Here is a 24,980-nt window from a genome sequence, read left to right on the forward strand (position 1 = left end):
CCATGCAGGTGGACCCATTGGTGGTGTATCAGTACCGGTTTGGGTATGACTGCAAGATTGATCTCATTACAGTACCTGGAACACACATTGGCCAACAGGAAGAACTGGATACAGCCGTCGTGCCTAGTTTTGATAGCTAAGCACTTGCAAGTCGTCTGATATTAATGGATGACAACGCTGGACATCACCGTTCACCAACCATCATCGTCCATTTGCAGAAGTGATTGAGTGAGTTTAGTTCTACGCCGCTTTAAGCAATATGTCAGCAATATCACGGTGGATGACACCAGAAAAGGGCCTCACACATTGTACCCATGTGGAGAATCGAATCCGGGTCTTCGGCCTCACGAACGAACGCTTTAACCACCAGGCTACCCCACCGCCCCACATTTGCAGAACAAAGACATAGAAACGTTATCATGGTCTGCAGGAAGCCCCAATATGAACTTCATGATTATCTCGCACGACAATTTCGAGCTTGTGATCATTAAGTTCAATATCTGACACTCCACTCCGGCATTGTTGATCTACAAGTTTTTTTCTGTATTCATCTCTGATTGTAAGTAAATTGTTACCAATATAAACATATAGTGTTTTCGTACTTAACATATCCAAAAACATATGTTTTTCTTGATTCAAGCTCGGATAGAGCGTTGATAAAAGGATTCTGCTATATTGTGAAACCACGTGCCAGCAGAGTCAGATTATCACCAGGAGAAACACGGGAACACACATACAGGTAAAACGACAAACGCAGGAACACACAGTTCAAGACAAAACAGTGATTTACACCAGACGTATTTATTTACACTGATACCTTATATTTTGAAATGTCCACCATAACGTTTTGAAGGCTTTACTTAAACCTTGAAAATTGTAACCTGATAAAACAACTTTAAAAATTTCGGGCAAGAGTCGGATGAGGATTATGTTTTACAGATTAAAGATAGTATGCAGCAGAGAGGGTTCGGGTGATCCTGGCACAGTCAGGCTGGTAAGGCTCATCATCAGCTCAGGGCCCTTGCCCCCTTTACACGCAGCCCAGACAGCGAATGGGACTTCTCCCAGGAAACGCTGCCTAGTCGAACCCACCAAGAACTTTCCGGAGAATATGAAGGCTCCCCAACACTGCAGCCTTCTGCATTACCCAGAGTGTCAGAAGGTCTGTACTCCCGGTGGAGAACCCAGGCACTCTCCTGATCTGCGCGAAGAGATCAGGAGGTACCAACCCAAGGGCACCGAGAACAATGGGGAGCCTGACGACAGTGTACTTGGGATGCAAGCGAGACATTTCAAAGGCGAGTTCCGCATATTTATCATGCTTTTCCTTAATCTTGCCAATCACATTGGTGTCAAAAGGGACAGAAAATTCCATGATATAAATAAATTCATTGGCTTTATCAAAAAGACAAGATCAGGTTTGTTGGCAGGAATTCTTCTGAGGCTGTATATGGGCCTATTCCAGAGAAGTTTGAAAGCATCATTTTCCATGACGCCCTGGACATGTTCAGGGTCGTACCATGGATGGACCTCGGAGTCAAAGCCACAGGCATGTCGGAGACGGTAGTAAACGCAACGAGCCATGCCATCATGTCGTTTAAGATATGCTGTTTGTGCCAAGGAAGGGCATCCACTGACAAGGTGTTGGACAGTCTCTGTAAATTCATTGCTATTATTATTATTATATTATTGTAGGATATTTATATAGCGCACATATCCACGCACTAGCTCATGCTCAAGGCGCTGGTATTTTTTCCCTCGATCATTGGATGTCAATCTCAACGGCACATCGCAGTATCAATCTCAACTCCCTGGGGAGTATACAACTCTTGCAGCCACTAGGCGCACCGAGTTATTGTGGCTTTCTCATCCTAACGAGGATCTGGAACTCTTCCCAAAAAGAGCATTACCAACTGTGAAATGGAGACGCCGAAGTCTGGAGCTGCGGGGATATGGCAAAGTGGGACTGTCGGAAACTTTAAGTCATGCATACGTCAGTACACAAACAAATCTAACTTAAGAAAAATTATCATATAATTGCTAAAACTAAATTGATATATACTGATAATTACTGATGATAAATTAGCGTCTGTTTGAACGCTATTATACTAAAGTCTTAAGTAATAATACATGTGTGTTTTGAATCCAAATAAATGTTTTCGGTCTGTTGCAGAAAATGATCGGAGTAATCCTTTTGGTTGTAGTGCCGGTGCTCGCTTTCGGCGCAAATGGTAGGTTTTCCTTGGAGTAGGATGTCCCTGTGATGTTTATGTGTAGACAATCGAATCGAGTGGCATAGTCGATTAAACCCCTTTGACTAATGCCTTGTTGGGATTCTTAGCTTGTCGGCACACCTTCACCCGTGAGGTTTAAGGCATTAGTGCGCGTATTGGACACATGTCACCATAGGCTTTTCTCCCCCAGTAGCATAATAAATTGTCATTGATGCTCCTCAAACCAACTCACTTTTAAAATGACCTGAAACCTCACTGTCTGACTCACAGTAGGGATGTGCTGAGGTTAGCGGCGGGTGCTTCTGGTAGAGTAAGTCAGTATGATTTCACGCTGCAACATTCCAGCAATGTCATGACGGGGGACACCAGAAATGGACTTCACCTATTGTGCCCATGTGGGGAATCGAACCCGGGTCTTCGGCATGATGAGCGGACGCTTTAACCACTAGGCTACCCCACCGCCTGCTTCTGGTAGGGCAGGAAATACCCGGTGTCACCTCCGATTTGCAGTGCTCATTTCATGCCGTCATTTCTCTTACACCTCGTTTGTCAGATACCCGAGACTGCTTATTTATTTGTGATGACGTTTCATATATATGTATCGAAAAATATAAAAGACTCGTTGTTTTATGCAAAAAATGAAAGAATGTTTTTTCACAACTCCAAACCAACGATTCATTCCAGCACCCTGTAAATATACCAGAAATATTGATGACCTTCAAAGACGCTGGCCCAAATTTATGACTGGCATGGATTTAGATGACGTTCAACTTAGTCCAAAATACAAATACTTTGCAAGTGACAAAGGAACTCTTTTGGGCTACCCACCCGGTGTTGGCAATTGTGGTGGACGATACCCGATCTGGAGGAAAGGTAACCAATAGCACTTTGTGGTCCGTAAAACTAAATAATGGACTATGTGAACAGGAACATGGGACTGATTACAGGATAAATATGAAAGCAGCCACACACACGTTATTCGTCGTGGTACACATATTTATTGACGGAACATGTTGGAATCAAGTTTAATGATAATTGTATTGTTATAATATCTTTAGAACTCCATTTTGTATGGTCGCTGATAACCTGATTGCAACACTGAATACCTAAACTGCACATTTGTACATAGCTGTATATTTTTCTTTTCAGAAAAGAAAGACAACACTTCTGTAGTATGCATTCAAAACGAGACAAGCACTTGTTTCAAGGAAATGGAGATAGAAACAAACGAGTGTTGGGGACACACAGAAGTATATAAGCTAAAAACGGATGTTGTTGGGAGTGCTTTCTGCTTCGGTAATGTTTTTTTTTCACCATTGTTGTACTGCATGACATCAATGAGAACAAATCTCAAACAATTATACAACGTTTACCATATGAGTACCCACCAAATACCCTTACAACGAGTCCATCATAAGGGATAAATATTTCAATGTGAAGACAGTTAAGGATCTTTTTACCACTGTTCATTTTCATTTAATTCTTGGGTTTTTAAAAGAAATTGATTTAATTGATGAATTTGTTTATTAATATGTTCTCTAGATAGATGTTTTTAGTGATTGGTAGCTTAGATGAATAACTTACATTGTCAGTGGCTATACCCTCAAAGGGGGATAAAGTATTGTAAAACTATTGCCCTCCCGAGAGGGTACGTAAGTCCCAAAACATTCAAAGTAAATTTAAATCTACTACTAATTTAATCGCAGTATATGTTCGTTTAGTTTGTGACTAGGTTACCTAAAATTGCTAATAGCTGAAGGGATGATGTCAATCCAGCTAGGGTCCATGCAGGAAGCAAATGTACTGTAAGTCCCCATGGTCCCTAGTATGGTGATCTACCTTCAGTTGTTGGCAATGTGTAGCCTGTTTATATAGTGTATTGTCATCTATGGTTAAACTGTTTTAGATTTAATTACTAGTTTTAAATTCATATCTGTGATAATCTAGTCATTTTACTGTCCTTCGTTGACAGGTTTTCATAATAACTATGCATAACCTTTAATTGTTCTCGTCACGATATGGCTAAAATATTGCCGATGTGACGATAAATTTTAACTCACTCACTCGCTCACTCACTCACTCACTCACTTACAACGAGTTGTTTCAAAAACGTTTCTCACGTTACTGTCATGTCTACTCTCATGATCACAGTAGCGGATCACTACACAAGGGTCATTTGGGACATCGTCCGGCCAACTGCTTACTATTCAATCTTAGTTTCTCCCTCGACACGAACGTCATATCATGTTGGTAGTGAAATACTTACGACCAAAGTATTAACCCTGTAAAAACATAACTTAAGTGAGTTCGACTGAAGCACGAATAACGTATCAACAAATTAGAAACAGGAAAGTTGTCTGCCCTAATCCGACCATATGTCGTTTCATGGAGCAGCCAATCAAGGACCTGGTTCCCACCCGAGATTCGAACCCACACTCAGACACTAACTTGCCAGCAGTCAAATTCAGGGATCTAACCCACTCTGCCACCTCGTTTTGATTATGAGGACTTTCATATTTGTTGTCTTCACATATTAACCTATAACGTTTCGTCTCCATGGTGGGATGAGGAAACTTCCTTGTTACATAATCGACGTTCACATTTAGAAAGTTATTCAGATATTTTCTTTTATTCAAATTCCATATGAACGTTAACGAAATGGTCAGTATGAAATACATTAGACGAGGGAAATACTTCATACAGCTGACCTTTTGTGACTGAAAGCTGAACGTCACTGAAAAGGTTCAGGAATAGAATGATTTGAATGAGTCTTTTAGTTCTGCCGTTCCGTCTTGAATTTCAAACCAGTTTTCAAGATCTGTGTAAGAATGTTAAAGACAAATGTATCTGTATTTTCACTTCAACTAATATACATGATCAGATCCTATACAGTGAGTTGATAATTACTGTAAAAGGAGCTAACACCCATCCACTCCGCAAAATGAGACACATTCATCGTCAGCTGAACAAGCATGAAACAAACTGAACGCGTACCTCGAATTCAGAATGTTGAGGGCATCATTATTAATTGATTTGCCGCTGTGAGTTATGTCCCCTAACTTCCGTCCACAAGTCTTAGGTGACTTCAAATTAATATGATTTTAGTACTTCCGAAAGTAGTTTACTGACCAAAACATTCCTTGCGTTTGGAAGATCTTTAACAAAGGTAAGTCCCTTTATCTTAGAATAATCGCCTACTGAAAACGTGATGCGTATGGTTCGTCAACTTCACTTTTGGCACCAGTGTATATTTGGTTATGACGAAATTAAATATGGGCTATGTCTATCCTTTGATCTAAGAAAACATCAGTTTATTGTTCCATTCTAAATTTTAAAAGTTCTCAAGCTGTTCACCTTTTACAAAACCTGAAATCGGTGGCATAAAATGGTATTTTGGGGTATTATCCACAAAACGGTTACGTTTGTGGTGTTTTGGAATTCATATTTCGCATTTCGCATTCCGCGTTCCACGTCTAAGTTGAACTTGTATTAGCAACCGAGATTCGCGTTTCGTTTCTGTATCCGGAAGGCATGTTTTTGGTATGACTTAAATGTAACCACATGTTGTGACTTTACAAGCTTTCCTACTGCATACACAACACAATTTACAGAAATAATTGACGGGGTTTCTCGCCACAACCATAAAAAACACGTTGTTATTTAACAATGCATTGCATGTTTGTTTCAGCACCGAATCCTTGTGACATGAATCCCTGTAAAAATGAAGGCAACTGCACTAACGAGGGATTCGGTTTCACCTGTAATTGCACAAGTGGACATTCGGGGCCCACGTGTCAAGGAGGTATGTGATGTTAAAGGCACAATGTCACACATTTTCGACGTCAGTTTGGCCTATAAATATATATATTGGGGGATATGCACTTATTTTAGCTTCCGATTGATGCATAAAAGACTTGTTATCCCTTACGACTTCCCTGAAATCGATAATTGCTACTCCGAGGCGAATAGATTCTAAACCGATAATACTTGCCTCATGTGGAATGTAAACGATTGTTTCCTACATCGGAAACTGTCGCACTCAGTGTTGTCGGTGTTTGCCAAACTGGTTTCAATCACAAGTTGTGCGTAGGATATTCGTAAAGAGCGCTCCAAGGGACATAACTCTAAAGGGTTCGCTTGAAATAATGTTCGGCCTCTACAGTCGATTTAATGCAACGTTGCATTAATTCATTCGAACTGTTTAATTGTAATCTTAACACGTAAGTATTTTTGGGATAAATTTTATGGTACCTTCCCCGATTTTTGAGAGAAATGCATTATATGTTATCAGAGAAATGAGGAGTGACAGTGTGTAAACAATGGAAAACAAACAACAGAACATGAATTCATCGCAATGCTCCTATTCATATTTTCATCACTGGTGCAATATAAAACTTCAAACGTATTCATTTATTTGATTCCCTCGGTATTCCAAGGAATATTTCGACGATTCCCATGTCACAATTTGAGATCACGATACCTATTTTCGTGGAGTTATTGAGTAAATTTAGTTAATATTTCATATTTTATAATTGTCCATGAAAAGACATGAAAAGATAAACATTTTTTATTCTGAGTGATTAAAGAGTTCTAATTTCCCATCTTTGTGCATGAAAAATATAATCCTTTATAACTCTCATAACATCAAAAAACATGATACAATTGCAAAATGTAAACGATACATACACATATTTTAACAGATGCTTTCAAAACTAAATACCGATACAGTTTTGAATGTATCGATAATTGTATCGTCTTAGTATCGATGCATCGATGTATCGTGGCATCCCTACCAACTAATGCATACATTTTCATTTAAGATCCTTGCAGTAACTCAGTGCCTTTACCATCTATGGAAACGCGACAACCTAACAAGCCGAATGACCAAGGGTATACTGACAACAGTTTAACAAGGGGATGGTATACCGTACCCGAAGGAATGACCATGCCCAGTCGTCCACTAGACCACAGTCAGTGTGGTTCCGAATGGCCCATTTGGAGCTTAGGTTTGTACAACCAGAGCCATTCGGCAATGGACATAAGGGACGTAACTCATAACCACATCTGGTGTATACCACTACGTTATGGTACACCGTAAACTACGGTTACCGCTATCGGCAAGTTATCTCCATAGCTTTTTGAAGAATATTATGAAGTAATACTTGATAGGTAGTAATATTACTTTACATGGTTAGTAAAATAGCTGTCATTGACACAGTGTCTGATGTTGAGAATAGTAGCCTTATTTCATGACAAACGTTTACATAATAAAATATATTCATTCCTAGATTATAGCTCATTGCCATTGCATAGTTATAAATCTCTTACTGTGATATCCTAGTTGTTTTACTGTACTTTGATGACGGATTTTTATAAATTAGAATTCTAAAGTATTAAGTGTTCTAGTCACGATATGGCTGAAATATTGCCAAAGTGACTTTAAATTTTAACTCACTCACTCATTGTCATTGCAGGAAAGGTGGGCCAAATGGAAATCATATGCGTAGCCTTTGACTACACGACTTGTGCCAGCCCCCAAATGTTAATGACCAGGAAGTGTGGAGACAGAATGGCGTACGGAATATTCTCTTCATTCTACGATGGAACCTATTGTTTCGGTAATATCCATGCCAATATCAATAACTAGAATTGCTGAAATCCGTCTTTTCAGACGGAATGCCATTTATTCAAAAGTAGTGTTTTGTATTGATATTATTGCATTTGAATGTCCGTTCAGACAGAATCAAATAAGATGTCACCCAGTTTAAAGCTGATGCCTACATATTTATTCTAAGTTATATGTTGTGTCATAATTGTTACAATGGACTGACTGACTGACTGAGTTTAGTTTTACGCCGCTTTTAGCAATATTCCAGCAATATCACGGCGGGGGACACCAGAAATGGGCTTAACACATTGTGCCCATGGGGGAATCGAACCCGGGCCTTCGGCGTGACGAGCCAACGCTTTAACCACTAGGCTACCCCACCGCCCGTTACAATGGAATGTCCATTGAGTACGAAGAGCCTCCGGGAGCTTTGAAAACAATTTTTATGTCGTGTAATGACCTTGTTAAGACTGAGTCTTTTTACATTAATCACAGGTAAACCGTTTTTTGTTTAGAGATTAAACTGTTTGTTGCAGAATGTGACCTCGGTCCTATTGACCTCCTGATCATCGAGGATGTTTCTACGTCAGTAGTGGAGAAGGATTACGAGGAGATGAAAACTTTCGTCCAGAATTTCGTAAATGGTACTGATATAAGTAAAGAGCGTCACCATGTTGCTTTCATGACGTTTTCGTCCTCGGCAAAGGTTGGGTTCTATTTGAATACATATGAAAACAAAACTAACGTTCAAACGGCCATCAGTTCCCAGAGAGCAAAAGGTGGTGGCACATTTCTAGGTGATGCCATCAAACTGGCTACTTCAGAAATCTTTACTGAGACCAACGGCGATCGGAATGATGCTAAGAACTTTGTAGTTATCTTCACCGACGGCAAAACCAGTAAAGGAGGAGATGTTTCAAAAAACATTGCTGACTTGCACGCGAAGGCTGAGGTGTATGTGGTGATGGTGACGTCTGAAACGGACAAGGCAACCATCGATGAAGTGGCATCCCCTCCAGCCAATAAGCACACAAGAACCATGAAGACTGACGGGGCACTTGGCTCACTTATGAAAGCAGTAATACCACCATGCTAAACTCGTACCCAAGAATATGTTACCCACGGTGTGGCCTGTAACGTTATGTGCCGAAATAAATAATCTGCACTAAGTTTGAAATAGTTTTTCCTTTGTCTCATGCAAGTAAAGCTTTAAAACGTTGCATTGAATAGATGTACGTTTTAGTTTGTGATGTGTAGGCGTGTTCGTTTATGAATATGTATAGGGGCTTGCGTATGAATTCCTTGAGACGGATATTTATTGGCATCAAGGTCTACACGTGAACATTTCATGTAATATATGCAACTGATGCACGAGTTCAAAAAGACATGAAAGGTCTATAATGGTATTACTTTTCATGATGCGTTTTGTATTGATGTAGTTGAACAGCGATGTAAAACAACAGTCAAATACTCAACTTACCATTCAAACACTCACATAAATTTATGCAATAACATGAGAGGTCGTAAAACACATAAGGGCAGGACAGATGCTGGATATGATAATGTTGACAAGAAACCTCATTTTTCAATATTGTGCAAACTAGTCACACCCAACAGACCACAGGTGAGGTGAGGTGAAACTGGGTTTAACGTCGTGCTTGAGAATATTTCGCTCATATGACGACGTGCATGCGTGTGTATGTGTATGTGCGGCTGCTTGTACTAGCCCAGACTGAAGCTGGTTTTATAGTGCTAGCCCACTGAGATACCATGCCGCAGTGAAGCATGAATACCCCACTCAGACACAGTATGCTGACTCCGAGCCGACCAGTCCTTGTTGTACCCATTAATGCCGAGCGCCAGACAGGGACCAACAAGTACCATATTTTAACGTCTTTTGGTATAACGCGGTCGGGGATCGAACCCGCGACCTTCCGCTCTCCGGGCGGACGCTCTAACCACTACACCACGGAGGCGGTCCAACAGACCACAGAAGCACAATGACTTTTCTCTTATCAACCATAAATATAGTTTAAACTCCAGGGATAATTCGTATTACTTCACTTTTGTTTGACATGAAATGCCCTACATTTGATGATTTGATTTTTAGTCTGAGATTGTTCGAAGCGCATTCCTTAGGTGTGACAGATGCAATGCACACGGGATCGAATATCGATTGTATCGATCATGTTTCGTGGTGTGTCACAATTATACATACAGTTTAACCAAAGTGTTAATTGTCATGCCATAGATCTCGGATGACTCGCGCTCACTCCATTATGTCTAAGCCAGATCATGAATCATGTCGGATGCAGTTGGTTGGGAAAAAGCTGACCGTAGTGGAAACAACCTAGGCATACATAATACTAGCATACTAACCTTGTTCCGTAGTTGTGAAACCATTAACTACTTCATCCACTGACGTACTATTATTGTAGAAAGCACCACTTTATATCAACCACACATTGACTTGAAATATGTCAATTCGACAGAAGTCAGTTCTAGGTAAACAACGATTACAACAACGACCCACAGACACTCGTAAGAACATGTGCGAATAATGTGTACGTTACGTGCAAGGTATACACCGAATAGATTAATGGCTGTCTGACGTTACATTTACTAACAGTCACCCCTGTCTGTTCACATTTTCGCGAACTCATGGTACCATCACTCTTTGATGGTGATTTATACATACACGCTCCGTCATCGTACCTCATCACGCCGGATTTGTCACCGGATTGTCTGATCCAGACTCAATTATTTACAGACCGACGTCATAAATATGTAATATTGCTGACTGGGGCGTTAAACAAACAAAGAAACAAAGAAACACTCGTAATATAGTCAACACAATCGACTCGTCTTGTAGCAATGATTTCTTATGGATTTAGAAAGGGTTTGGCCCCTTCATTTTACAACGTTACAAAACATACATGAAAAATGTCATCCTTAATAGATAATAACTTATTATTATACATTATTATAATTATGAACAAAATATATACCATGACAAAATAGTTATTGATCATAGGAATCGTCAAGGCCGTAAGCTGATCCGTATTGTTTTGGGCAAATCGAAATGATATGCCCACAGGGTGAGTGAGTGAGTTTAGTTTTACGCCGCTTTTAGCAATATTCCAGCTATATCACGGCGGGGGACACCAGAAATGGGCTTCATATACTATACCCATGTGAGGAATCGAACCCGGGTCTTCGGCGTGACGAGCGAACGCTGTAACCACTAGGCTACCCCACCGCCCCTCATATGCCCACAGGGAGATCCAGTGGGTACAAATGGTAAATATCGTATGATAAAGTCAATCGACCCAGCTTTTAGCAAAGAATTCTTAAGGATTTTATAAATCGTATGGACGTTATATTTTACAACGTTACAAAGCATACAGACTGTTAAATACAGAAATACTAAATACATGTTCTTATGAATAGAATATATACCATGACAAAAACCTTAGGGGTCGTGGGATCGTCAAGACAGTGAGCTGATCCATGTAGCTTTGGGTACATTGAAATGGTATGACCAAAGGGAGTTGGTGACTATATTCAGGGGTTACAAATGGCCCATGTGACTAAATCCAGGGGATACAAATGGCCCATGTGATTAGATCATGGGGTTACAAATGGCCCATGTGATTATATTCAGGGGATACAAATGGCCCATGTGACTAAATCCAGGGGATACAAATGGCCCATGTGACTGGATCGTGGGGTTACAAATGGCCCATGTGACTAAATCCAGGGGATACAAATGGCCCATGTGACTAAATCCAGGGGTTACAAATGGCCCATGTGACTGGATCGTGGGGTTACAAATGGCCCATGTGACTAAATCCAGGGGATACAAATGGCCCATGTGACTAAATCCAGGGGATACAAATGGCCCATGTGACTAAATCCAGGGGTTACAAATGGCCCATGTGACTGGATCGTGGGGTTACAAATGGCCCATGTGACTAAATCCAGGGGATACAAATGGCCCATGTGACTCAATCCAGGGGATACAAATGGCCCATGTGACTAAATCCAGGGGTTACAAATGGCCCATGTGACTAAATCCAGGGGATACAAATGGCCCATGTGACTAAATCCAGGGGTTACAAATGGCCCATGTGACTAAATCCAGGGGATACAAATGGCCCATGTGACTAAATCCAGGGGATACAAATGGCCCATGTGACTAAATCCAGGGGATACAAATGGCCCATGTGACTGGATCGTGGGGTTACAAATGGCCCATGTGACTAAATCCAGGGGATACAAATGGCCCATGTGACTAAATCCAGGGGATACAAATGGCCCATGTGACTGGATCGTGGGGTTACAAATGGCCCATGTGACTAAATCCAGGGGATACAAATGGCCCATGTGACTAAATCCAGGGGATACAAATGGCCCCATACAAATGGCCCATGTGACTAAATCCAGGGGATACAAATGGCCCATGTGACTATATTCAGGGATACAAATGGCCCATGTGACTAAATCCAGGGGGATACAAATGGCCCACTGATGACTAAATGGCCCATGGGACTGGATCAAATGGCCCATGTGACTAAATCCAGGGGATACAAATGGCCCATGTGACTAAATCCAGGGATACAAATGGCCCATTCAGGGGATACAAATGGCCCATGACTAAATCCATGTGATACAAATGGCCCATGTGACTGGATCGGGTTACAAATGGCCCATGACTAAATCCAGGGGATACAAATGGCCCATGTGACTAAATCCAGGGGGTTACAAATGGCCCATGTGACTGGATCGTGGGGTTACAAATGGCCCATGTGACTAAATCCAGGGGATACAAATGGCCCATGTGATCCAGGGATACAAATGGCCCATGGGACTACAGGGGTTACAAATGGCCCATGTGACTGGATCGTGGGGTTACAAATGGCCCATGGACTAAACAGGGGATACAAATGGCCCATGTGACTGATCCGGGGATACAAATGGCCCATGTGACTAAATCCAGGGTTACAAATGGCCCATGTGACTAAATCCAGGGGATACAAATGGCCCATGTGACTGGATCGTAGGGGGTTACAAATGGCCCATGTGACTAAATCCAGGGGATACAAATGGCCCATGTGACTAAATCCAGGGGATACAAATGGCCCATGTGGATCGTGGGGTTACAAATGGCCCATGTGACTAAATCCAGGGATACAAATGGCCCATGTGACTAAATCCAGGGGATACAAATGGCCCATGTGACTGATCGTGGGGATACAAATGGCCCATGTGACTAAATCCAGGGGATACAAATGGCCCATGTGACTAAATCCAGGGGATACAAATGGCCCATGTGACTATATCCAGGGGATACAAATGGCCCATGTGACTAAATCCAGGGGATACAAATGGCCCATGTGACTAAATCCAGGGGATACAAATGGCCCATGTGACTATATTCAGGGGATACAAATGGCCCATGTGACTAAATCCAGGGGTTACAAATGGCCCATGTGACTGGATCGTGGGGTTACAAATGGCCCATGTGACTGGATCGTGGGGATACAAATGGCCCATGTGACTAAATCCAGGGGATACAAATGGCCCATGTGACTGGATCGTGGGGATACAAATGGCCCATGTGACTGGATCGTGGGGATACAAATGGCCCATGTGACTAAATCCAGGGGATACAAATGGCCCATGTGACTGGATCGTGGGGTTACAAATGGCCCATGTGACTAAATCCAGGGGATACAAATGGCCCATGTGACTAAATCCAGGGGATACAAATGGCCCATGTGACTAAATCCAGGGGATACAAATGGCCCATGTGACTGGATCGTGGGGATACAAATGGCCCATGTGACTAAATCCAGGGGATACAAATGGCCCATGTGACTAAATCCAGGGGATACAAATGGCCCATGTGACTGGATCGTGGGGTTACAAATGGCCCATGTGACTAAATCCAGGGGATACAAATGGCCCATGTGACTAAATCCAGGGGATACAAATGGCCCATGTGACTAAATCCAGGGGATACAAATGGCCCATGTGACTGGATCGTGGGGTTACAAATGGCCCATGTGACTAAATCCAGGGATACAAATGGCCCATGTGACTAAATCCAGGGGATACAAATGGCCCATGTGACTGGATCGTGGGGTTACAAATGGCCCATGTGACTAAATCCAGGGGATACAAATGGCCCATGTGACTGGATCGTGGGGATACAAATGGCCCATGTGACTAAATCCAGGGGATACAAATGGCCCATGTGACTAAATCCAGGGATACAAATGGCCCATGACTGATCGTGGGGTTACAAATGGCCCATGTGACTGGATCGTGGGGATACAAATGGCCCATGTGACTAAATCCAGGGATACAAATGGCCCATGTGACTAAATCCAGGGATACAAATGGCCCATGTGACTAAATCCAGGGATACAAATGGCCCATGTGACTGGATCGTGGGAAGTTACAAATGGCCCATGTGACTAAATCCAGGGATACAAATGGCCCATGTGACTAAATCCAGGGGTTACAAATGGCCCATGTGACTAAATCCAGGGGATACAAATGGCCCATGTGACTGGATCGTGGGGTTACAAATGGCCCATGTGACTAAATCCAGGGGATACAAATGGCCCATGTGACTGGATCGTGGGGTTACAAATGGCCCATGTGACTAAATCCAGGGGATACAAATGGCCCATGTGACTTGATCGTGGGGTTACAAATGGCCCATGTGACTGGATCGTGGGGTTACAAATGGCCCATGTGACTAGATCGTAGTGGACTATGTTGATAAAGAGGCCAAATTCGATATTGACATTTTGAGGTCAAAATCACTGATATCGGGTAAAACATCTCTATTGGCCTGACATTAAAGAAATCTTCGATGAATGCTCTGATGACTCAAACAACGTAGTCATGACTCACGGCTTCAACACATCAGTGAGGGCAGGACCGCGTCCATTGAGAGGCTTGATTTTGTCGTTGACGCACAGTCTACTAATGACCCAGGCGTGTTCGAAAAGGAAACTTCAAGACTGCATGCTTTCCGTGGTATAACATAGATGCTTTGCTAAACTTGCACTTCTCAAAGCATGAATGCAAGTATTTCCGTATTGACCCATGTGCAAGCGAAATTAGGTAGATTTTGTGAAACAAATGGTTTTAGTAATTGCAATGACATACAGTGATGAACCCGGGTTTGAACTGATCTTCAGCAACCCGAGCTTGTAAAGGGTGATTAGGGATCTGATTGTCAGGCTTGCTACCCTGTATTGATACATATCATCGTATCGCAGTTGCGCAGATGGATTCTGTTGATTTCTGGGATCGATTATTTTACAGACAATAACTAGTTAGGTAGAATATTGGTAGTTCAGCGTTTAAAAACAACCACTCGTCTCCTCCCCCAGAATTATTTCACAATATGATACAGTAACACAACATGGGAAATCTAGATGATTCCCCTACCATAATAACCTCAAAATACCCTGTTATACTTATGGACGGGATCATGGCATTTCGTATTTGGACAGACAAACAGAAGCTATGTAATGATAAAGGGTCTCAATACAATGTGTGAAGCCCATTTCTGGCGTTCCCCGCTGTGATATTGCTGGAATATGGCTCAAGACGCCGTAAAACCATATGTATTCACTCGCTCAGTTTGGATTCGGTTAGAGGGAAGTGGTGTGATAGTTAAAAATACTTTGGGTGGAGGTCAAGAATATTTTGGATGGTTCTAGAACAGCTAGACAAATCCTGCATGTGAAAAATTCTTTCAAGGAATTCTTTGTTGTTTCACACTGAATCCGAAACCGGTTAACTGATTGTTTCAAATAAATATCGACATGCAACAGTAATAAATGAAATTCATAACGATGACTGACACTTCCCAGATTTCATCAATATCTGACTTCTTGAAAGGCTGGTCGTTGGAATGATCTCCGAATATCCATTTATGTAATTACAAGTGAAGCTGAATCCATTATTAGTACAGGTTTTAATGTCAAAGCAGTTAAGGATATTTTTTAATATGTTAATTATCATTTAATAATTGAATTTTTAAAGGAAATAGAATTATTGCATAAATTTTGAATGATATGTTTTGTAAATAGATAAATAGTATTTTAAACATGGTAGTGTCAACAAGCAGCTGCGATTGTTAGTGGCTGTATCCTCGAAGGGGGTTAAAATATTGTAAAATTATTGTCCTCCTGAGAGGATACGTAAGTCCCACACACTTTCAAAGTCAATTTCGCTCAACCATACTTTTTAATCGTAGTATTTTTGTGATTGTAATGTCGGCTAAATCTTCCTACCATCGCCAGGGCTAAAGGGATGGTGTAAATCCAGCTAGGGTCCATGCAGGTAGCAAAAGTAATGTAAGTCCCCATGGTTCCTATTATAGCGATCTACCTTTAGTTGTTGGTGATCTATAGCCTGCGTTATATATTGGATTGTCTTCTTTGATTAAAATCTTTTAGTTGTACATGCTAGTTTTATGTTCATATATGTGATACTCTAGTATTTTTACTGTCCATCGTTGACAGGTTTTACTGTCCAAAATGTTTTCATTTTTTATTGTATAAACTGTTTTCGTCACTATATGGCTGAGATATTGCCGATGTGACGTTTAATATTAGCTCACTCAATATTCTGTCAAAGGTGTACACATTGTGTGAAGAACAAGCATGTAACATTCAGATGACTTCACTTGAAGGCATGATGTTTAAAATGAAAAACTGCCGAGTGTAGGATTCTAAATTCCGTCTGTCTTATAGGAATTCAGTTGATGCTATCTCTGGTTAAAGATCACATCGCACGTTTTTTAAGCAAGCACCTCAAGACACATTTTCGTCACGATGTGGCTGAGATATTGCCAATGTGACGTTAAATGTTAACTCACTCACTCACTATTAGTACAGGTACCTCCATTTTTGACGGGGCTTCATGTCACAATGATTGGGTGCTGAAACAATCATAACGTGCAATACATTGTTAAAGAACAACGTGATTTGTATGGTGATGTAAGGAAACCTCGCATTAAATAACAAACGGTTAACAGCGCCAAGACAATTGCCAATCATTCAAGGGTATTTGCATCAGCAGAATAACTTTTTGGTCAGGAATTAATGTCTGAAGACGCTGGATATAATAAAAGTTGTTTCCAATTTCATATGTGGTGGCGGTTAAAACACCCTCATCCAAGTGTAAAGAGCACTTATCCGCTCTAAACTGGATTACGGCTATATAATTTATGATGGAGCTTGTAAAAGCAATTCGAGAACAAATTGATTCTATTCATCATGATGTGATGCTAGTCCACACCTAAGTACTCTCAACTAAGAAATGTGATACTATTTTGGTGTGAAGTACCACCTACCTTAATGAGTCCCCGACCTTTAGAGCAATGTATTTATACATTACTAATCTTTATTATATACATAGGCGTTTTGTATTTTTAAATATCTATAAATTACCTATTGCGTTCCAACAATCGTCAAAATATGTAACAAAAGTGTTGATAACATAGTTTTACACAATTGCACAAGTGAATAGTCGACTTTACCTGAAAATGTTGATTTTGATGGAGAATTAAAAAGGCATCGCCACAACGCAACAGAAATCACCGTCCAGTTGAAATTGTGCAGCAAAGAGCATGCATTGACTGACTATAAAAATCCAGATTACTTTCGGAAATCGGCATTTGTTTTGAAGGAATTTCAAGGTCAAATCACTACGCCAAGTCTTGACGCTGCGACACGGAATATCGCCATTGAAAGAATGCACGCTGGAGATTAACAATGTTCTGTTGCCAGGCCTCTGAATGTTAGTCAACCAGGTATAACAAATGACGGTCCCCGTACATGCAGACCTCGAGTCACCACTGCAGCCCAAGATCGGTACATCCGGGTACTACATTTCCGTGATCGTACTGCCACGTGTGAAAGCACAGCAACCAGGGTGCCTGGACTTCGAAGGGTATCAGGTCAAACTGTACGGAAAAGGTTGAGGGAGATTGGACTGAGAGGCAGGAGACCCGACGTCGTGACCATGCTACGTGGTCACCATCGCGCTCAACGTCTCCGTTATCTAAAATTATCCACTTGGTTGTATAGACATTACCTTCTTCTAAACTGATGTAATAATTCATTTCATAAAGTCAATTTGTGCACGAGTTATACATGTTTGAAAATACAACATTTTGGCAACATATTTCTGGGTTATGCGTTTCTTTTTTTTGGAATAGTATATTTCAAAATATGTTGAATGTCCTTCTTGATTACATGAATTAACAATGCCACTTTATATTATTTATCTAAACAGATATTATATATTCATGTTTGTAATACTAGAACTTTAACTTTATTAACATAATAACGGGTCGATTTTGACACTGGATTAAACATATCAAAACCATAACAGTGTTAAAGAAAAACTATTTTAAACGAAATGAAATGCTGCACATCTATGTAAAAGTACCCCAATGGGTCCGAGACAGCACGACCAACGTTGAAAGCGGTCAAAGCTCAATCAGAGAAAAAAAAAACCACTATAAACAAAACGCCCAATAGAGTTCGGGATGTTGGCTTTTCGTCTGTCGCGTTTGCGTTTTGTAAGATATTTATTGACAATTTCAATATATATACACGTTCTGGTTGGTGTAAGATACATTATACAAATATACGTGTAGGATTCAAACGAACTATTTGAAACTGAATTGGCTGACAGAGTCCTGCCCACCCGTCGCACACGTTCCTTCAATGGAACACCCATGCCACGTTCATGTTACGCACGAGGTTTACCTGGCTTATATCATTTACCTGGCTTCCCAGGAATCCCCTTACTTTGTCTTATAAACTGTTATTGATTCATGGTAATATCCCCGCTATATGGCTGGAATATTGCGGCGTTGAACAACAAACAATCCATATTATTACCCTTAAGATAAATTTGTCGAATTATGATTGGTTAATATCCACAGCATACGAAACCATGCAGGCGGATTTGCCAGCGTGTACGAACCGTACACACGGTCAAATCTGTCACATGAGACACTACACGGGTTGTACGAATGACCTTGATCTTAGATGGAGTGTGGCTGCCAAACGGCTGATTGCTTCGAAATTTTAGAGTTGGCGTATACAATTATGAGTATAAACAGAGTAATAAAATTGTTGCCATAATTTCTTATTTGTTTGTGTCAATACATATATCAAAAAAAATCAAATGTTTCTGTATTTCACTTGTCGTTTAACATAACCTCAAATTCGATATTTTTTATCATAAACTAATCCATCCCGAGTCATCCCCCTTTATGACCGTTAAGGAAAAATCATGGCGAAACGTTTTGCGTCTCATTCTGCCGATGGTTTTATGTTGTTGTTTAAAGATAATCTAAATTAAACATCTTAAGGGTAATAAATTCGCACACGGTGTTTTGAAAGGGTGTACGGGACTGTAAGACTGTAAATTCCGTATCTACAGAGGCGCAGAACCTTGTAAGTTCCGTATATCTTGAGGCGCTGCCGAAGGAAATACGGAATTTACAAGGGTCTTACAGTCCCGTACACCCTTATAAAAAACTCACATTATCCATTGATACATTGCTCAAAGTGTCTATAGCACAGTCCACAACCAGTCTGTGTCACTCACCTGAAGGATTTGATATCAAGGGAAATCTTTGATTCATGCTCATAACATCTAAATGCCCTTCAATGAAAACATGAAATGTCAAGCAGCTGTTTGGCAATGTTGTGTGGCTAAATTGAATATGACTATTCAAATTAAATATTGACATTTTTTCAATTGACATTTTCATAATAACAGAACATATATCATGATTTTGAAGGTGACTGCCAGTAACATAAGGGTGTTATTGCAGAGTATGACTGTTGGATTAGTAAACAGGAGGATTCAGAAGACGATATGACCATGATACATTTATTACATAGTCAATATGTGATTTGGCGAGTATTGGTATGTATCAATACAGTGTCAATTTACACATTTATTGCTGTCCTCCGCCTCTGAAACTCGATCTCGATGTCAATGTTTAACCAAATATATATAGGTAAACTCGCTAGAGAGGATAGCCGATTTGACAGCTCAGCGCCGAATCTTGAAATATTGCAAAAGAAGAGGAGGTATGTTTTCTCATTTATCATATCTCATAAATGCTTTTGGCAGTGAAAATGTCGGATACATCAAACATGATTAAGCATTGCAAGTGTATATTTTTCTGTTTAAATCATGATGTTGGTTCTGCCTTTTTTGGCATAAACAGATGTGTGAGAAACTTAAATATCACTGCGCTGATCGCGAATGCTTCCTCGATCTTTCGGGTTAGTTGTGAGTTACAGCTTATCCTCACCCTTTGCCCTTGGATGAAAAACATGTTCATGAACGCATTCTATAGCGACTCCAAATCTCGAAAAACTATGTGAGAATCAGTTTACTGTCGTTAATGCTAATTTAGTACAGATAGATTTTCAATCAGGGAACGTCAATTGGCAAATACGTTTCATGAAACTAACAAAACAATATGAACTACAAGGAAGAGGTTTTCTGGATGTCAACGTCTTTATTATGAGGAACACATCGTTACTCCTTCACCAGGATACACCCCAAACCGTTGTGTTCCTCATGATAAAGACGTTGACATCCATAAAAACTGCTTATGTGTATCACTTCTAAATACCATTCAAATATGACTGACTGACTGAGTTTGGTTTTACGCCGCTTTTAGCAATATTCAAGCAACATCACGGCCGGGGATACCAGAAATGGGCTTCAAACATTGTACCCATGTTGGGATTCGAACCCGGGTCTTCGGCGTGACGAGCCAACGCTTTAACCATTAGGCTACCCCACCGCCCCTCCATTCAAATATGAACTACGGTATAGGCATAGTACTATTCGAAAGTCTGGGTCCTCTTTGGTAACATAAATTGACCTTTTTAATCGACATTTCTCTTTATTTCAATTAACGAGAAATTAATAGAAATTACGATAAAATAGTCAAAGTAACAAGAAAAAAATATCGTGAAAAAAGTTGAAACTGCGAGATTTTGGAATATTTATGGAATTTTGAAATACCATATACCATATTATGGTAATAAAATCAAAATAAAGTAACAAACCTAGAAATTTGTAAAATAATAATAGCTGACATATCGAGAAGCATACTACTGCATAGCTGTTAAAATTCCGACAGCTATAATTATACGCCTAGTATAACAGTGAGTGAGTGAGTTTAGTTTTACGCCGCACTCAGCAATATTCCAGCTATATAGCGGCGGTCTGTAAATAATCGAGTTTGGACCAGACAATCCAGTGATCAACAGCATGAGCATCGATCTGCGCAATTGGGAACCAATGACATGTGTCAACCAATTCAGTGAGCCTGACCACCCGATCCCGTTACTCGCCTCTTACGACAAGTATAGTCGCCTTTTGTGGCAAGCATGGGTTGCTGAAGACCTATTCTACCCCGGATCTTCACGGGTCCCTAGTATAACAACGCTCATGAGCAACTTAGATGCTTTGCGAACATTGCATGATGGGAAGACACTTTCAGGTTACGTTCTGAAGTGTCCAAAATATTTGTCATAATTGTATGGATATAAATGACCGATGCACTGCAAAATGGAGGATTGGGTTGGCACGGACCAGACATGTATGCACTCACACACACTCACTGATATACACATGGACATTAGTCAAGCACCACCTGAATCTAAGGGCAGTTTTCTTAATATTGGTCCAAAGAAGCGAACATTAACTAGCATTCTAAAATGCATGTGCAAAACACCTGCTTCACACAACATCTGAAAAACTGTGCGTCACATGTTCACGTGTTGCGAAGGCGCCAAGCTTATCAGGACTAAGATTTGTTGAATTGTTGTATGTGCACTACAGTTTTATGAACTGATTTAAGGTGAGGTGAAATAGGGTTTAACGTCGTACTTGAGAATATTTCGCTCTTACGACGTCCACGCGTGTGTATGTATGGCTGCTTGTACTAGCCCAGACTTAAGCTGATTTTATAGTGCTAGCTCACTGAGATACCATGCCGCAGTTGAGCATGAATACCCCATTCAGACACATTATACTGACACCGAGCCGACCAGTCCTTGTTTTACCAATTAATGCCAAGCGCCAGGCAGGGACCAACAAGTACCATATTTTTACGTCTTTTGGTATGACGCGGCCGGGGATCGAACCCGCGACCTTCCACTCTCCTGGCGGACGCATTAACCACTACACCACGGAGGCGGTGAACTGAACAACAACAGTACTAAAAAAAATATTTTCTTGACATAGACGTACAATTTTAGAAAATATACAATATTGGTATACAGGACACAGGGTGTCGCGTCGCAACGTCACTGCCAGCTTAAACAATAACCACAAGGTTATTAATCGAGGTAGCACGTTAGCCGCCGGTGAGTGAGTGAGTTAGTTAAAATTTAACGTCACCTCGGAAATATTTCAGCCATGTTAGCCACCGGTGAAGTAAAGGAGTCCTAAAGTACTCACCCGAATATAAATAAAATGTTTTTTGGCTTTCATGTTATCAATTTAAAACCAAGTAACTTTATTTGTTAAACATTCAATAATCACCCTTTTCCCCAAGTTATACTCTTTGACATTATTGGTTAAATTCTTCCGTGAAGATTGGGGCGGTGGGGTAGCCTAATGGTTAAAGCGTTGGCTCGTCACGCCGAAGACCCGGGTTCGATTCCCCACATGGGCACAATGTGTGAAAGCCATTTCTGGTGTCCCCGGCCGTGATATTGCTGGAATATTGCTGAAAGTGGTGTACAACCAAACTCACTTACTCACTCCGAGAAGATTAGTTTACAGGAGGGAAAATTGTGCAAAAAGAACACCTTGAAATTCCATCAGAGTCCAAATTTACTTTTCCGATGCAAGCTATAGCATGCAAATAAGGCGTACTCTTCAAATGTCTGCTAATATTATATTTTCTGTACTGTACTAATAAAACATTAAATAATATTATAACTATATATTATATTGGTATTTATATAGCGCCATAGTCCATCCCATCTACACGCATGCTCAATGCGCTTTGTTTTCCCTCTATCACTGGTTGTCATTCTCAACGGTACATCGTATTTTCAAAACAACTCCCTGGGGATCATACACACTCTTGGAGCCATTAGGCGCACCAAGTTAATGTGGTTTCCCCATCCTTACGAGGTGCCCATTCACAGCTGGGTGAACTGGGACACATAGTCACAGTACTTTGTTCACGTTTTACTGCACGTTGCTGTACCCGCAACTAGGTGTTTGTACGTATTCATGTGGCCACCATCTGGTCATATATCAATGTATTCGTGGGTTTTTTTAAGTGCACAAGCTTGTACTGTACACTAGGGGTTGTGACAATCCTGAAAGAGTTGACTCTGGACAAGGATTTTACACCCCGTCACAAGTGGACTTGATCCCGGCACCTTAACTTGCTGGATCACTAGTTCGCAATATTCACAAAATTAATGACATGGCCAAAATGGGAATTGTGATATTTGTTTGAATTGCACATTTCCATTAAGAGATAAAAAATTGAAAGATAAAAAAATATTTTATTTGTATTTCCTTGAGTACTTTAATTCTTAATACACAGACAATTCCGAATTACTGCGCCGGCAGTGGAGAGAGGGACCCTCCAGCAGTACCATCAGAATACGCCTGCGGGCTATTGGTCCGAAGGCACATCGTCCAACCCGAAGTCCCTTACTCATCGATAGGCATAGGCATTAAGGTCTTAAGTGGTTCATGGCCCAAGAAAACCGTCACCTGAGAACATGGTGAGGGGCCGTTGGTCTGATAGATGTCGTTGTCTCCTGCACGTTACCACTGGGACATGATCCATGCAGCTGGACCCATTGGTGGTGTCCGGTACGGGTTGGGTATAACTGCAAGTTGGATCTCATTACCGCACCTGCAGTCCATGGCCAATACCATAGAAACGTTATCATGGCCTGCAGAAAGACCCGACCCCATCAAGCATCTTTGGGGCTATCTTGCACGACAATTTCGAGCAAGGGATCATTCTGTTAAAAATCTGCAGACACTCCATGAGGATCTGAAGCTGAGATTTTGACCCTTGTTAGACAGTATGAGGAGGAGATGATAGGACAGGGTGGCCACTCCAGGCACTGACAGTTGTGTTTGGTGGTGTGGTCAGATTACTGGCGTAGTCCTGGTGACCATACTTTTCGGCATTTTTTATTTACACGTTTTTGTGTATTTATCTCTGATTGTAAGTCACTTGTTACCAATATAAACATGTAGAGTTTTCGTTCTTAACATTTCCCAAAGTGAGTGGTTTCTTGATTGAAGCTCAGATATAACGTTGATACAAAGAGTCCGCTATAAATGGGAAACACACCATAGTCAGGTGCAGTAAGATGTTTACCCGGAGAAACACGTGAGTAAGTGAGTTAAGATTTATAGTCACATTGGTAATATTTCATACATATCGCAACTTTAAAAGTTGTAAATTCAAAATAATTGCAACTAAAGTACAGTAAAATAACTAGATTATCAGACAGACAAATAGAACTAGCATGTAAATATAAAATTATGCAAATATTGTGGACAATACAATAAAAAAAACGAGCTGGAGATGACCATGCAAGGGACCATGGGGACTTCCATTACTTTTGCTACCTGCATGGACCCCAGCTGAATTTACAACATTCCTTCATATGTTGGTGATTTTTGCACAAATTAGCCATAAATTATATTTATACTACGATTAAAATCACGGACAATGAAAAATACTTTGAAAGGCAAGATGCGAACACACAGTTCAAGAAAAAATAGTGAACTGCATCAGACACCATTTTTGACACTGATGCCTCAAATTTGGAAATGTCCCCAATGACTTTTTGAAAGCTTTATTTAGACCTTGAATATAGTAATCTTGATAAAAAGAACTTTAAGAATGTCGAATAAGAATCGGATGAACCGTGAACTCTTCCCAGAAAGGGCATGCTCGACTGTGAAATGAAGAAGCTACGGGGAATATAGCTCGACAAAGTGGAAATGTTGTAAACTTTAAGTCATTCATATAAATTTTATTTACAAACTCGGAAACACGATCA

The 24,980-nt window shown here is 40.7% G+C and overlaps 1 long non-coding RNA gene across 1 annotated transcript; it reads right to left on the minus strand.

Annotated features, from left to right (window-relative positions):
- Nucleotides 1–11,006: 11,006 nt before the first annotated feature.
- On the minus strand, nucleotides 11,007–17,407 carry LOC124258764. Its single transcript, XR_006893667.1, has 3 exons — nucleotides 17,289–17,407; nucleotides 11,308–11,313; nucleotides 11,007–11,017 (listed from the first exon to the last, which is right to left on the minus strand). It is a non-coding gene; the product is annotated as an uncharacterized LOC124258764 (long non-coding RNA).
- Between the last annotated feature and the right edge of the window lie 7,573 nt (nucleotides 17,408–24,980).

The sequence above is a fragment of the Haliotis rubra genome, unplaced genomic scaffold (genome assembly GCF_003918875.1).
Source record: "Haliotis rubra isolate DU_JTF1 unplaced genomic scaffold, ASM391887v1 Scf1176, whole genome shotgun sequence".
Classification (NCBI taxonomy): domain Eukaryota; kingdom Metazoa; phylum Mollusca; class Gastropoda; order Lepetellida; family Haliotidae; genus Haliotis; species Haliotis rubra.